The sequence below is a fragment of the Suricata suricatta genome, chromosome 6, assembly GCF_006229205.1.
Source record: "Suricata suricatta isolate VVHF042 chromosome 6, meerkat_22Aug2017_6uvM2_HiC, whole genome shotgun sequence".
NCBI classification, from domain to species: domain Eukaryota; kingdom Metazoa; phylum Chordata; class Mammalia; order Carnivora; family Herpestidae; genus Suricata; species Suricata suricatta.
Window position 1 is genome coordinate 95,550,317 of NC_043705.1, and position 13,946 is coordinate 95,564,262.

Genomic DNA, 13,946 nt, shown 5'->3' on the forward strand with positions numbered 1-13,946 from the left:
TCTCTAGACTAAATCCACAGGAATTCTGTGCAGCCTGGGTTGAGAGAGTGTTCTTCAAAAGAGAATTTTTTTCTGCTTCTGCCAAGCATGCTCATGTTCTACCAATCTGAGACATATTTATGTAAATTACTCATTTAGATGTTTTTAGGGTTAAATGGAAGTATAAATTTTAACTACACACTAGCATGAGGGTATATCTATGGTTATAGATCTTTAGCAGAGGCATTTTTCACCATCCAGAGCTCAAGAGAAAACAGCTAAGTTATTTTCTCTCTTTGCAGTTTGTTAGATTTTTTTTTCTGGTCTATTCTACCCTTTCATTAGGTTGTAGCTATTTAAGATTCCCATCTTTGTTAGTTCCCGCTCCTCAAAGATTCCCTTGCCACACCCTAGTAAGGCTTTCTCTTCTATCTCCAGATGTCCGTTAAAGCATGTCATTTGGTCACCGAGATTGGAAAACACTTCAGTCAAATCACAACAGTAGTGCAGTTGCTACTCCAGCAGTTTTGAACTACTTCTTTATTATGGGTCTGGGTCCCTGGCAAGTCTCCTTACATTCTCATAAGCTCAACATTTTAGTGAATACTGTGATATTTTATGTAGTTGTTCTGTTTCATTTATATATCTTATAATGGGAGAGTTTGTGAACATTCACTCAATCACATTGACAGAAACTCAAGTCGAGTAATCAGTAACTTAAATTAGGAGGCAATGTTGGTCTTAAATGGTAGCAACTAGACAGACTCTAATTCATACTGGTTTGTGTGGTTTTATCCCTGTAAGTCCCTTTTCCTGGTAACACCTCAGTCCAGGATCCTAACCTAGAACTAATCACATCTAGCAGCCAATGTTGTTGGTGACAAGTGACAGAAATGGACTATCTTAAACAAACAAACAAAAAAAATTGAGAGCCATTGCCAGAACAGAGGCAGACTGGCAGCCAGGCCTTGAATATGGGGAAGAACAAAAATAACAGTCATGTCCTCTTGTTCAAATTTCAAAAATTCTCCCAGGGGCAATTACCCAAGCCTACACATTTTTGCCACTCCCTGGGTGCATCCTAGTGGTGAGTCTGAATCCTCACCAAGATACTCCTCAAAGAGCTTCTCTTAAAGGGAGATGTGATGCAGCAAAACAATAGAAAAGAAAAAGAAATCTCACAAGAGCAGATGTGGTGAGCCACTTGAAAGCCGTGGTGACACCTAAAATTGGCTTAGATCTTTTGAAATCATATGACCATAAACTTCTTACCACCACAGTTGCCCTTAAATAGGTCACTTCCATCTTAAAGTTTATTTTTGTTATTATATATCTCCTGCTATGACTACAATTTACATAGATTTATCTTCATTACATTTTACCACTCAGAACATTTAGAATCTAAGCTGAGTTATCTTTTATCTTTTGTATTTTTCAATATCCCACATCTTCCTATATTCTGTTTATATTCCCTTGCTGCTCATTGCATGATACTCTTGAACAAATATATATTCTTCATTTCTGTCTCTATATGCATATCTATCCTATTGATACTTAATTGTAAAATGTCTTTTTTTTTTAGAACAAAAGCTATTTCTCCTCCCATCTGTAAGAAAGTGTGGAAAGAATTGTGTTTTATATGACAGGACTACACGTAAGTATTATTGTAATGTATGTAAAGGTGAGAAAACAATTCAACTTACAGAAAAAGAAATCCTTAAGTTTATAAAATGAGTAAAACAGCAAAGATAGGATTTAAAACCTTTATCTGACTATGAAGTTTGCTGTTAGCAATTAGCTCATTCTGGTGTAGATTAAGAATTGCTTCCAAGCATTTCCCACTATTGGAATAGATGACTGAATGCCTCCTTTACTGCTTTCTAGGCTATAGTATCTGTTCATTCCTGTGTTTAACAAATAATAATTTAGTGATCTGTGCCAGGTGCTTTTCTAAATCCTTGGAATAAATCTGTAAGTTTAAGGGAGAAAAAAATCTCTGTGTTCATGGATCTTTGTAGCAGAAGATGGAGAGCAAATAGTAAATATGATGAATTTTCCTTATATAGTATTTTAGATAGAGGTTAAAAAGTATGCAAAAATAATTAAAAAGAGCATAAGGTAAGTGGGAAATGAGAATGCTGGGGAGAAAGCAGGACTTGAGAGACTGTGTTGTACGTAGCAGTCATATATTAGACTGAAAAACATGAAACTGTTTTTGACTTATGAAAGTAACTATTTTGTAGAGTTCAGCTTATATAGGTGGTCAAGGTAGACAGAATTGAGAAAGTGAGATGTGAGCAAAGACTTGAAGGAACTAAAAGAATTAGCCAGACATATGTAGAGGAAGAATGATTTAGGCTCCTTCTGTATATTACATATTCCCCCTTTCTCATTTCAGTTTAAAGCCCTCCTGATCTGATTATTGGTCTCCTTTCATAAATATTCTTCTAGTCTGAGTTATTCATCGCTGTATGTCAGAACTGGCATTGGAGAAGTACAAGGCATCAGAAAACCAAATGTTTTCCATAATGCCATTATGGTCATTTCACATATTCTTTCTTTTTTTCAGATATAAAATACAATAAAAAGACCAGAGTAAACTTCAAGCTTTGAGTGTTTCACTCCCAATGATTCAGAAGCAGTAGACACACTTCCTTTGTTTCACTTGGACTTACTGGTTATTGCCAGAGGAAAAAGAGTTGTACAATGTTCAGTATATTTGGTAAAGCCTGGCAGGCTCTATTATGACTTGTTATCCTCTCTGAACAGCACCATCTGCACAGTAAAGGATTAGCTCAGCAGGCCTCATTACTCATACCCTGAAGATCAAAAAAAGAACTGGCCCTTGACCAGCTCCTGGGAGAAAACTTCTGAACGCTTAGAATATCCTGTCTGATAAGAGTGTTCTGGTATGCCTGGGGACTTGGGTCATTCCAGATATGCCAACAATATGCCTTATGGTGAACACCTGTCTTCCTATGCCTGAAGCTTTGGGCCATGCTGTATAAATTTAACCTCTGGGGTTTAGAGACCGAACAGCTAAGGGCAGCCACATAGGTGGTGCATGTCTACACGGTCTACATGGCTGACCCCCAGTAAAAGCCCTGGCCCCAAAGGTGCTAGCAAGCCTGGCTGGTTGGCAAAACACTCTGCTAATTTTGTCATACTTTGTTCTTGTGAGAATTCAGCACTAACTGTGCCATACCTCTGGGAGAGAAAAACAAACTTGTGGCTGTTTCCTCCTGGATGCCACCATGTGTGTCCTCTTTCTTTCCTGAATTTAATCTGTATCTTTTCACTGCAATAAACCACAGCTGTGAGTGGCACAGCTCCTGAGGTCTGTGTGTCCTCCTAGGGAACCACAGAGACTAAGAGTGGTCTTGGGGCCCCCTAACACACCAGCCATCACACCTCATCTCCTCCTCCAGGGACACACTAACAACTTTCATTATACTTCCAGGATCTGAGACTCATTTGGCTTTGAACAGATCAGAATAAGAAGTAGTCAATCTCATAATTATGTATCAGAGCCCCAACCAGATCCCCATTTACTATTCTTCCACATGTTAACATTTACACATACATTTTCATCTTTTTTCACCTTCTCAGATTTCCCGCCTTCCATCTCCATCCTGGCTTTATTCATGGATTGCTTCTCCCATTGCAATTAGCAACTTCTTAGTTTGGAAAGTAAGCTAAAATACAGAGATTTCAGCATTTTTAGCAGGCATGCTAGGTGTCTTCTTATATATCCAATAAGTTAGAAAGACAAAGTGCTCTATTACTGTCAGTCTCCTTAATCAGTTATCCATTCCACACACATAAACACACACACACACACACACACACACACACACACACACACACACACAAATAGTGACCTATTTTTAAATATCCTATTTCTATTTTCTTTTCATAGTCAAAATTAACATTAAACATTCTTCTTTTCATAGTATTATATCAACTACAAGAATGCAGAAAACATATCCATTGAGTGGAAGGTTAGGGTAGTTATCTAAAATAAATATACTAGAAATCCTGTATTCTTTAAAATGTGTTTAATGTTTGGGTGCCTAGGTGGCTCAGTCAGTTAAGTGTCTGACTTCAGCTCAGGTCATGATCTCAGGGTTCATGGGTTCCGCCCCACATCAGGCTCTATGCTGACGGCTAGCTCAGAGCCTGGAGCCTGCCTTCAGAGGCTGTGTCTCCCTCACTCTCTGACCCTCCCCTGCTCATGCTCTCTCTCTCTCTCTGTCTCTCAAAAATAAATAAAAAACATTAAAACATTTGTTTAATGTTTATTTTTGAGAGAGAGACAGACAGACAGACAGACAGAGCATGCTCAGAGGAAGGGCAGAGAGAGAGAGAGGGAAACAGAATCCAAAGCAGGCCCTAGGCTTAGAGCTATCAGCAGAGAGCCCAATGTGGGGCTTGAACCCATGAACCACGAGATCATGACCTGAGCTAAAGCTGGATGCTTAATGGATTGAACTACCCAGGAACCCCTTGAAATCCCCCATTCTTAAGCAAATTATTTAAATCTTTCTTTTTCCTTCAAGAAAAGAGGTAGACTTCTTAAAATTTTAAATGCTGGTATCAATAAGCTGACTTAACAGAACTATTTTCTACAACAAACGTTACTTCTTTGGAAAGAAAGTTCTGTTTGTCCTAAATGAAATTGGGAAACATAAATACCCAATGTGACAACCAACTTTCATTTCATATTTTTAATTCTGGGGTTGAATTTTGGTTATACATCACTCTTATAGTAACCTATTATTTTTTTAAGTGTGCAAAAACAAGATGAAAATAGTTAATTAAAATAATTATATAATTATGAGACATGCTTTTAAATTTCTTCAAGGTGCCTTACTTCAAAAGATGTACTCCTCTTTAAAATGACTAAAAAAATCAGTGCTCAAAATAAGCAATGAATCGACTATTCCATTAAAAGCATCTGGTAAATCACTACTTACGAAATTATAGTTAATACTACCTTAACCTAATGAAATAAAATAATTCTGTTGAGTAGTAATCATTTTTCCATCTCTGCAAATTCACTGTTTGTATAAGTAATGAACTAATACTCTGTGCCTCTGTAGAGTAACCTCTGCGTACATTATTTGGCTGATTGTCCTTTTGTGGCAGATTATTTTAAGTAGAACTGTTACTGTAAATGAATTCACTTAAATGTATGGTTCTAAATTAGTGAACATAAAATTACAGCTCCACGATTTGTCATCATTTTGGTTGATATAGGATTGCATTTAGATATATCATAATTGAGAAATGATTTGAATACTACATTTTCAGCCCCTCTGATAAGTTATCAACCTTACCACTTTATTTAGCTTCTTTCTGGGACTATAGCTTTTGGCAATTCAGAAAGTGACTGCAAACCTCCAACTTCCAGATAGTTCAATGTCATTTAAAGGGGGCATAGCATAAATATTACCTCAGCTTATAAAAATATATACCTTAACTCAGAGAACTCATTGAAGAGAATGGGATTTACAGAAAATAGACAAAGAAGACCTACCATAAGTAGTTTCAAATGCTCCAGTCTTATAATAATAAATTGTATCATGTATCTTGAATGTATCATAGATAAGCTGCTATATAATGATTGCCACTTCAGATAGCTGTGAAATTAGGTGATTAACTAGTTGTTACTTAACCTTCTAATTTCTGTATAAGTCTAATTACATGAAACAGAAGTTGGGGTTCTGATTTTTTACTTTGCTTCTCTGTTTTGAGTGTCATTGCAACTACTGTATTGTAAATGATGGAAAATAATTGCATATGTTAAAAAAATATGAAACTTTATAAAGTAAAAAAAATAAATAAAAATTTTAAATTAAAAAAATAAAAAAATAAAATGAGTGTAATATTCCAATACAAAAAAAAAAAGAATATATTACTGAACTTAACATGCCTCTACTCTTTGGTGTATCAGGCAATTGTTTCTTAGTCTAGGAACTGCAGGTTGATTTCTTTTGTTTATTTGTTTTGGGGTTTTTTTTTTCCTTTTTTTTTTGGTGAAATGTGGCACTCTGCTGAGGGGAGAGGTTTTAACTTCTCAAGAAGTTATTATGTCATAAATGTACAGGGAAGCACAGAAACAAAAAATATAAGTGCCTTTTATGCTGGTTCAAAAGAGAATAAGGATTTGAGAGTGATATATGCAAGTAAGGGTTACATGCCAGGGAGAAAGATTAGAAGATTTCATTTATCTTTGGGAGAGAAAAACACGATTTTTCAGACATGGTGCCTGCATAGGTCTGTCTAAATTATACATAAAAGACTGCAGGATTTTTAAAATATGAATTTAGCCAGGGTCAAGCCAAGTCAAGATCAAGCAAATGTAGGAGAAAAGAATGCATATATAAATTTAACATTAGTACTTAAGAAAATGCTGTAATCTATGTCTATTTCATTTTTCTCTTATCCTTCAGATATCAGAATATCTCTTATCATTGAAAAATGAGCTTTTCATTCAGTTTACTAAACATCTCTAATATACCAAAGATATATAGAGCTCTAAATTTTTGCTTTTGTTTCATTTGTGCCTAATATTTTCTATTTTCTTACCAGGTCCTCAATATGATTGTTAGAGATTATCTAACACTCTTGTATATTAGCCTGGGTTTCAAAGCCATCAGAAATGTAACTTAAAATATTTGGCTTCAAACAATGTACATCCTTTAAATTTAATAAAAATAAAATTAGTCAAAAGTAAAAATAATTTACATTAAATAATTTTCTTAATAGACATTTCAGGTGTCAACTTGGAAAAGCCCTGAAAGAAGTGGTGTTCACCTAAACAATATAAACACAGCAAAATCTTCATCTACCATCAATACACCTGCCCCTCCAGCCCGAGGTCAAGCAAAAGCTGTATAGCATCAAGAGAGAGAAAACATTAGGGTGCCACTCAGGGTCATTTATAAAGTTACATCTTATCTTCCCTTTAAGAGATTTTTTATAGTTATATTTTTTCAAATGCCTTTATTTTCCTTTCACAACTAAATAGATCATATCCCTATCCTTGCTCTGCAGAGGTAAAAGAAAATCAATAGACAGAAAATGTTATTATCCACCCCTGGTAAAAGTATAGTTTGTGCATAAGTAAATCTACAGATACATTTATTTAATATTTATTGGGGGAAGGGGCATGTGAGGAGGCCATAAGGCAGCAAGACTCTCTGGTATCAATCTGTTCTGAATAACCTTAGAGAAAATTAGCTCCTGAGAGGCAGAAACACCCAGTAATAAGTTGACAGCAGAATTTTATCCCTTAAGTCTGTAAATATGTAGTGATATAAAATAGTAATTTCTATTAAGTTGGTGTCCCAGTAAAAGTAAGGGGATTTTAGTATCTACACGTTAAAAATGCATGTATTTGTATTGCCAGAAATGACAACTAGTCTCATTTTAGGGTCAATGACATGGGGGAGAGTAAAAGGGTAAGAGCAAATGATATGTTTCATAGTTAAAAAAAAAAGGGAAGGAAGGAAGGATGGAAGGACAGAAGGGAGAAAAAAAGGAAATGAAAGAGAAATCATTTCTTAAGTGGTTTGAGTCCAGTGAAAAAGGTTGATTCGAGGAGGAGGAGGAGGAGGAAAAGAAGCTGACTGGAAAGTCTGAGGTTTATTTGCAAAAATACTCAACTAAGGCTGAGGAAGATCTAGTGGGGGTGGGACAGGGGGAGGGTATGCTTACTACTTCTAAATGGCTAAGGTCCAGGTACTATGCTCATCTCTGGGAATATAGCAGCAACAAAAGTACCAAAGCCCCTGCCTTGAGCGAGTTTAGATTCTAGTGGGAAAATAAAGATAATAACCAAAAACTCATATAGCATTTTGCTTAGTGATAAATACTGTAAGGAAAGATAAGAAAAATGAAATAGTAAGAGGATTAAAAAATAATTGGGCAAGAAGGATATTCAGGAAAGATGTCCATTAGGGCAAGATGTGAGTGTGAATGAAAGAGCAGAGAAGCCCCAGGGGTGGGGTGAGGTAAAGAAGAGTGATCTAGACACAGGGAACAGTAAATGCAAAGAACTGAGGCAGGAACACCTCGTGTAGAAGGCGCAGCAAAGAACCCAGTGTGGCTACAGTGGAATGAGTCCATAGTAAATGAAACCAAAAACAGAGGTTGTGGGTGGAGGCGGGCTGTGTGAAGCTTATGGAGGACTCTGGATTTTACTCTAAGGTGAGAAGTCATTAGAGTGTTTCGAATAGAGGAGTGACATGTTGTGACATATGCTTTAAAGGGATCAGTCTGCCTGCCATAAGGAAACTAGACTGCAGAGTGACACGGGTGGAGGCAGGAGAGCAGTGAGGAGGCAGTTTTGCATGTGTGTTGCTCTGTGGGGTGACTGCTGCTACAACTTGCCGGGTAACTAAGGGAATTAGTTATAATTCATTTACCAAAGTGTTTCCAGGCAAGTCATTGTCACGTTAATTTTTTAAAGGCTTAATTTTTTAAAACCAGTTTGGGGCTTATAGCAAATCTGAGAGAAAAGTACAGTGATTTCCCATACACTCTGCTCTCCCATTATTGACATCGCTCACCAGAGTGGGACATTTATTACAAACGATGAACCTGCATGGACACGTCATAATCTCCCAAAGTCTTCTGTCCACATTAGGGTTCATTCTCGGTGTTGTGAATGCTACAGATTTGGACAAATGTATAATGGCATGTATCCGTTATTATAGTATCACACACAGTAGTTTCGCAGCCCTGAAAATCCTGAAAGCCTTGGCAAATAGTTTGTCCCCATATGTGGCTTGTCTTCTCATTCTCTTAATCATGTTAAAATTTTTAGGTGTGATTTTATTGCAAACACAATATTTAGAAATCACAGATATTAAAGGTAAAAAAATAATCAACAATTAAATCACCTGTTCAAATAATTATTTTTGTCAACTTTTTAACTTTTAAATGTAAACATTTATGGCTAGCAGCATATTTGCAATGTTGTAAATAGAATTACATTATCTATATTTTTACTTTTGCACTTAACATTTTACCACGTGCATTTTCCTATTTGGTGTTTTCCTTCCCTGTATGTTTCCTTTTCAGATTCCCTTCCTCTACTTCAAATAACCTGCATGAACAGTTTTTTGTACATATTTCCATACCTTTCCTTTTGGGTACACGATTCCTTTTTTAAATAATCTAGTCCTGAAAAATATTTTTCCATCTCCATAAAATATATAGTGATTCTTTATAAGGCCCATATTCTACTTGCACGACAGTTTAAGTTTTTATTTAAATTCCAGTTAGTAAACATACAGTGTAATATGAGTCTCAGGTATACATAATGGTGATTGAACACTTCCATACATCACTCAGTGCTCATCACAAGTAAACTCCGTAGGCATGATAGTTTTAATGAATTCAATTATTGTGGATTTTTTTAAGTGTCAAACTATTTTGTGGATAAACAAGAATATTTATTCATGTTAATGAACACAAGCCTATTTAACTATGGCATTCTTTTTGGTTTTTTACCCCATTTAGAGTCTATATCAGGAACGTCCATCCTCTTCTCTCAAAACCCTCCCTGTACCTCTTTTCAAAAGCGAATGGTGTGTTTCTAAATACATTTGTTATTTAAAATGTATTTCAAGGATGTTTTTAGTGAAGCTTATTACTAGGATTGATTTGCATTACTAAGTAATAAGTACTTAGTCCAAGTAGTACTGGTGCATGGCCATCTGGTTTAATGGCACAACCAAGGTTGAGACAGCTCCCCAGGGCTCCACAACTCAGAGATCCCTGAGAGGACATCACTAAATCAGCAGAACAAGAATCTGCAAACACACATCCTCTAAACTGTTCACTGGCCCTGAAAACAGCTTCCTCCTTCTGGAGATCACGAAAATGGACTAATGTTACAAGATTATGGTCCAGCACATTTTATTTAGCCCATTTTTCCAATAATCAATATTTAGGGGAGAACTTTAGTGCTACAATATTTTGAACATTTAATTTTCCTAGCTATGTTCTGATTAAATCTTTTGGAGAAAGGAATATGTGCTGGTTAAAATAAGTATTTCCTTATATTTTTTCCAGGAGATAATTATCATGTGCAGTAGAAGAAGTTAATCCATTTTAGTGACATTCAGTTAGGAAAGGTATCAATTATTTGCAAAAAGAATGATTCAGTTGAGTAAGTCCTTTCCAAAAATGTGCTCTTCCTTTGAAATATTGTAGCACTATAAAGTGCAGATTTTATATTCTTTACTGGTTTAGTGAAGACTAAATAAATAATTATATGAAGTTCTAAATTTCAGTTTATGAATATATATGAATAGATGGATTTCTATGTATTACATACACACAGACATATTTCCTACTAGAACCCTCAAGTCAATATTTCATGTTTAAAATGTTTTATCTTTGATAGATGTGATAATATTCTCCAGATAAGCCTATAATCAAGTGTTTGGAAAAATACACACTCAACAAAATATTTTTCATTTCATTATCCCATTACCAAAAGTTTCTGTTATTTCATTCCATGTCTTCTGAAGGAAAAATCAATGCACAAATATAAAATGTCAGTCAGCCTCCTCCTGAGATCTTTTAAAAAGACTTTACTTTTTTCTTCAAATACATGATTAAGAGAGTGCCCTCTGTCCTTAGTATATATAATACACTAAAAGCCTTGAATTCAATCCTTTAATCACCAATGCTTAAAGGAAACAGCCCATTCTGAGTTCTCTATATAGGTTATCAGCTGTACCTTTAAAAATGACTTTCTATTTTAGCAACTGAATTTCTGAAAAGAATTATCGTGAACATAAGATCTAGCTGAGAGAAGCTCTTACCCAGTAGGATCTGAATAAATTAATTCCCTAGTCATAAAAGTCCTCAATTTCTCATCAAGTTTGACTTAAATATTTAACCAGAAACAAAGAATCAACTTACCGTCAAACCAAGTGCCTCTGTCTAAATCTTCCAAAGAATTTAAGGCTGAAATCTAAACTAATCTAGCTCATTAAATCACAAAACAACCAGGCCCTATAAACTATGATTTTCTATACCAAAGAAGCTTAATAGAATCCTATAGAGGCAATCCAACGTTTATCATGTCACTGGCCAGAAATAAAGTTTTGGTGTGTTAGATGACCTTCTATAAAACATTGTTTCTATCATAATTTTAAAGTACACTTAAGAATTATAATATCACTAGACTCAGAAAAATTTCTATACGTAGATGCCATGTTTAGGAGCTTAATTTATTTTTAATATATATATTTTAAAGGCTTTGTTAAATGTTTATTTTTGAGAGAAGGAGTGTGTGACCAGGGGCAGTGCAGAGAAGAACAGGGACAGGGAATCTGAAGTGGGCTCCACAACGACAAAACAGAAACAGATATGGGGCTTGAACTAATGAACCTTGAGATCATGACCAGAGCCAAAGTTGAACATTCAACTGACTGAGTCACCAAGGTACCCTTATTTTTTATATTTTTAAGTACAGATTTTAGTTCCAATTTTTTGTCAACTACCATAGGGAAAATAATATGTTCAAAAGAGAATTTCTCATGTCATAGTAAACAAATATTGCTGACATTGATACCATTTTGGCTCAGAAACCAAAGTTGCTTATTTATTATTATTTTCTTGCAGAATTAGGAAACATGAGCAGATCTTGAAGACAAAGGTTTTCCAGAGAATAAAATCCTGACTAAAATCAGGGAGGCAACATGAAATTGCCACTTCCCAGTACATTCTTATTGATGGACAGATGTGTTTGTTCTCAATTTTATTAGAGAACAATAGTGTATTTTTGTATACACTTTTCCAATACACATTTTTAAAGCCCATAGAAGATGACATCCTTGGTGTTTCTTACCATATGAAATTTTAGTCTTAAACTGACCAACTAGGTTCTTCTACAGATACCATTAGTTTAGATAGATGCTCTCAAATGTTTGTGCTCCCTGTCAGATTGCATCTCTTAAATACATTGGATTAAAGCCTGATAAATCCTTCAGATTTTAATTTTTAATATTCTTTTACCCATGAAAGAGCCATTCTAAAGTGTGTTCCCTAAGGAAATATTTTCATCATGATATATCCTTAGTTCTCATGAACTTTCTGCAAAATAGCTAATTATCTAATACTTTAACCATTGTAAGAATAGTTTTTTTTTTAATTCAAGTTAACATACAGTGGAGTATTGGTTTGAGGAGTGGAACCCAGTGATTCATCATTCACATATAATACTCAATGTCCATCTGAACAAGTATCCTCCTTAATGCCCATCACACATTTAGTTCATCCTCCACCCACCCCCCTCCAGTAACCCTCTGTTTTCTGTATTTAAGGGTCTCTTATGGTTTGCCTCTTTCTCAGTTTTTATCTTGTTTTCTTTCCCTTCCTTCATGTTCATCTCTTGTTTGCAAGAAGATGACGCTCTTTTGCTTTCAACCTGGCTCTTTTTATTCCACTTCCGATAATAGATTCTCAAGAAAAACTTCCTCAGTTACAAAATCTAAGGTTCTTTGTACAGTCCAGCTTACTCTTAACAAGCAACGAAATTTTGGCCTAAGTTGCTAATATGTTATTTACAGCCCTTGACATTTTCTTCTTTTAGAAATTTCAGTAAGACTTCTAAGCATGTTTAGAGGAAAGTTCCTAAGCCTCAAATAATGGATCATGCCAATTCAGTTTGAAACCGTTCTTACATCAGGTCACATCTGTAAACTTGTGATTGTTATCCTTATTTACATTTTACTGCTGATGGAGGGAAAGCTGTGCAAGTGAGAAACAGCTACTGCTCCCTGTCAGGAACATCATTTGGAAACTAGATAGGTTCAGAGAGGTAACACAGCATCTTTTTTAAAGGATTCACTATGCATAGTAGGGTCATTTAAAGCTGAATAACCTTGATTATGTTACTTAAGGCCTTTATGATCTAATTTCCTTTTTAAAGTGTGAATAATTATAGCACCTAGTTTATCAATGCTATAGACTGAATTGTATTTTTCCAAAATTCATACATTGAAGCCCTAATATCCAACATAATAGATGTTTAGAGATGGAATTTCTCAAATGGTAACTAGGTTTAGTTGAGGTTATGACAATGTGGCCTTCGTGATGGCATCAGTGCCCTTATAAGAAGAGACAGCAGAGAGCCTGCTCTCTCTTAGAGGGCACAACTGAAGAAAAACCATGTGAGACAATGAGATGGCAGCCATCTATAAGCCAGGAATAAGGCCAACACAAGAACCTGACCATGGTAGGCGGCATTCTGACTTCAAGCTTCCAACCCAGAACTCTGCAAAAGTAAATAATAAATTTCTGTTGCTTAAGCCATCCAGATTATGGTGTTCTATTATGGCAGCCTGAGCTAAGACTATGGGATTATCGCTATATAGAGAGTATACCTAGACTCAGTCAGTTAATGTAGAATGCTTAGAATAGTGCCTGGCACACATTAAGATCTTCATATGTTTTAACAATTGCTTTTATTTGGGTCTAGATTCATAATTATTATAAAATATTAGCATATTGAGGGTACTCAAAGACTACCCAGTTCAACCGCACTTTCTTCTCACAGTTGCCACTAACTGCTTTCCACAAGTAGCTTATCTTGCATTACACAGTTCAAAGTTAAAGCATACCCAGTTCTCCCAACTTTTATCACATCACGTAGGAAGCAGCATTCCAGGTGCAATTTTAGAGTCATGATATTTATAAAAGCAACAATAACCATATTTTTACTAAATTCATTTTATTATTCTAATGAAATCTGTCCCATTACTTTCATTGTCATGATCACATTAGGTAAAATCTTCTTTCTTTCTGTGTATGTACATATACACAGACATACACACATACACACCTACACACTCTCTCTGTGTGTCTCTCTGTCTCTCTTTCTGTTTCTCTCTCTCTCAAAACAGAACTCAGAGAAGTAAAATCAAAAGAAAGACATAGTT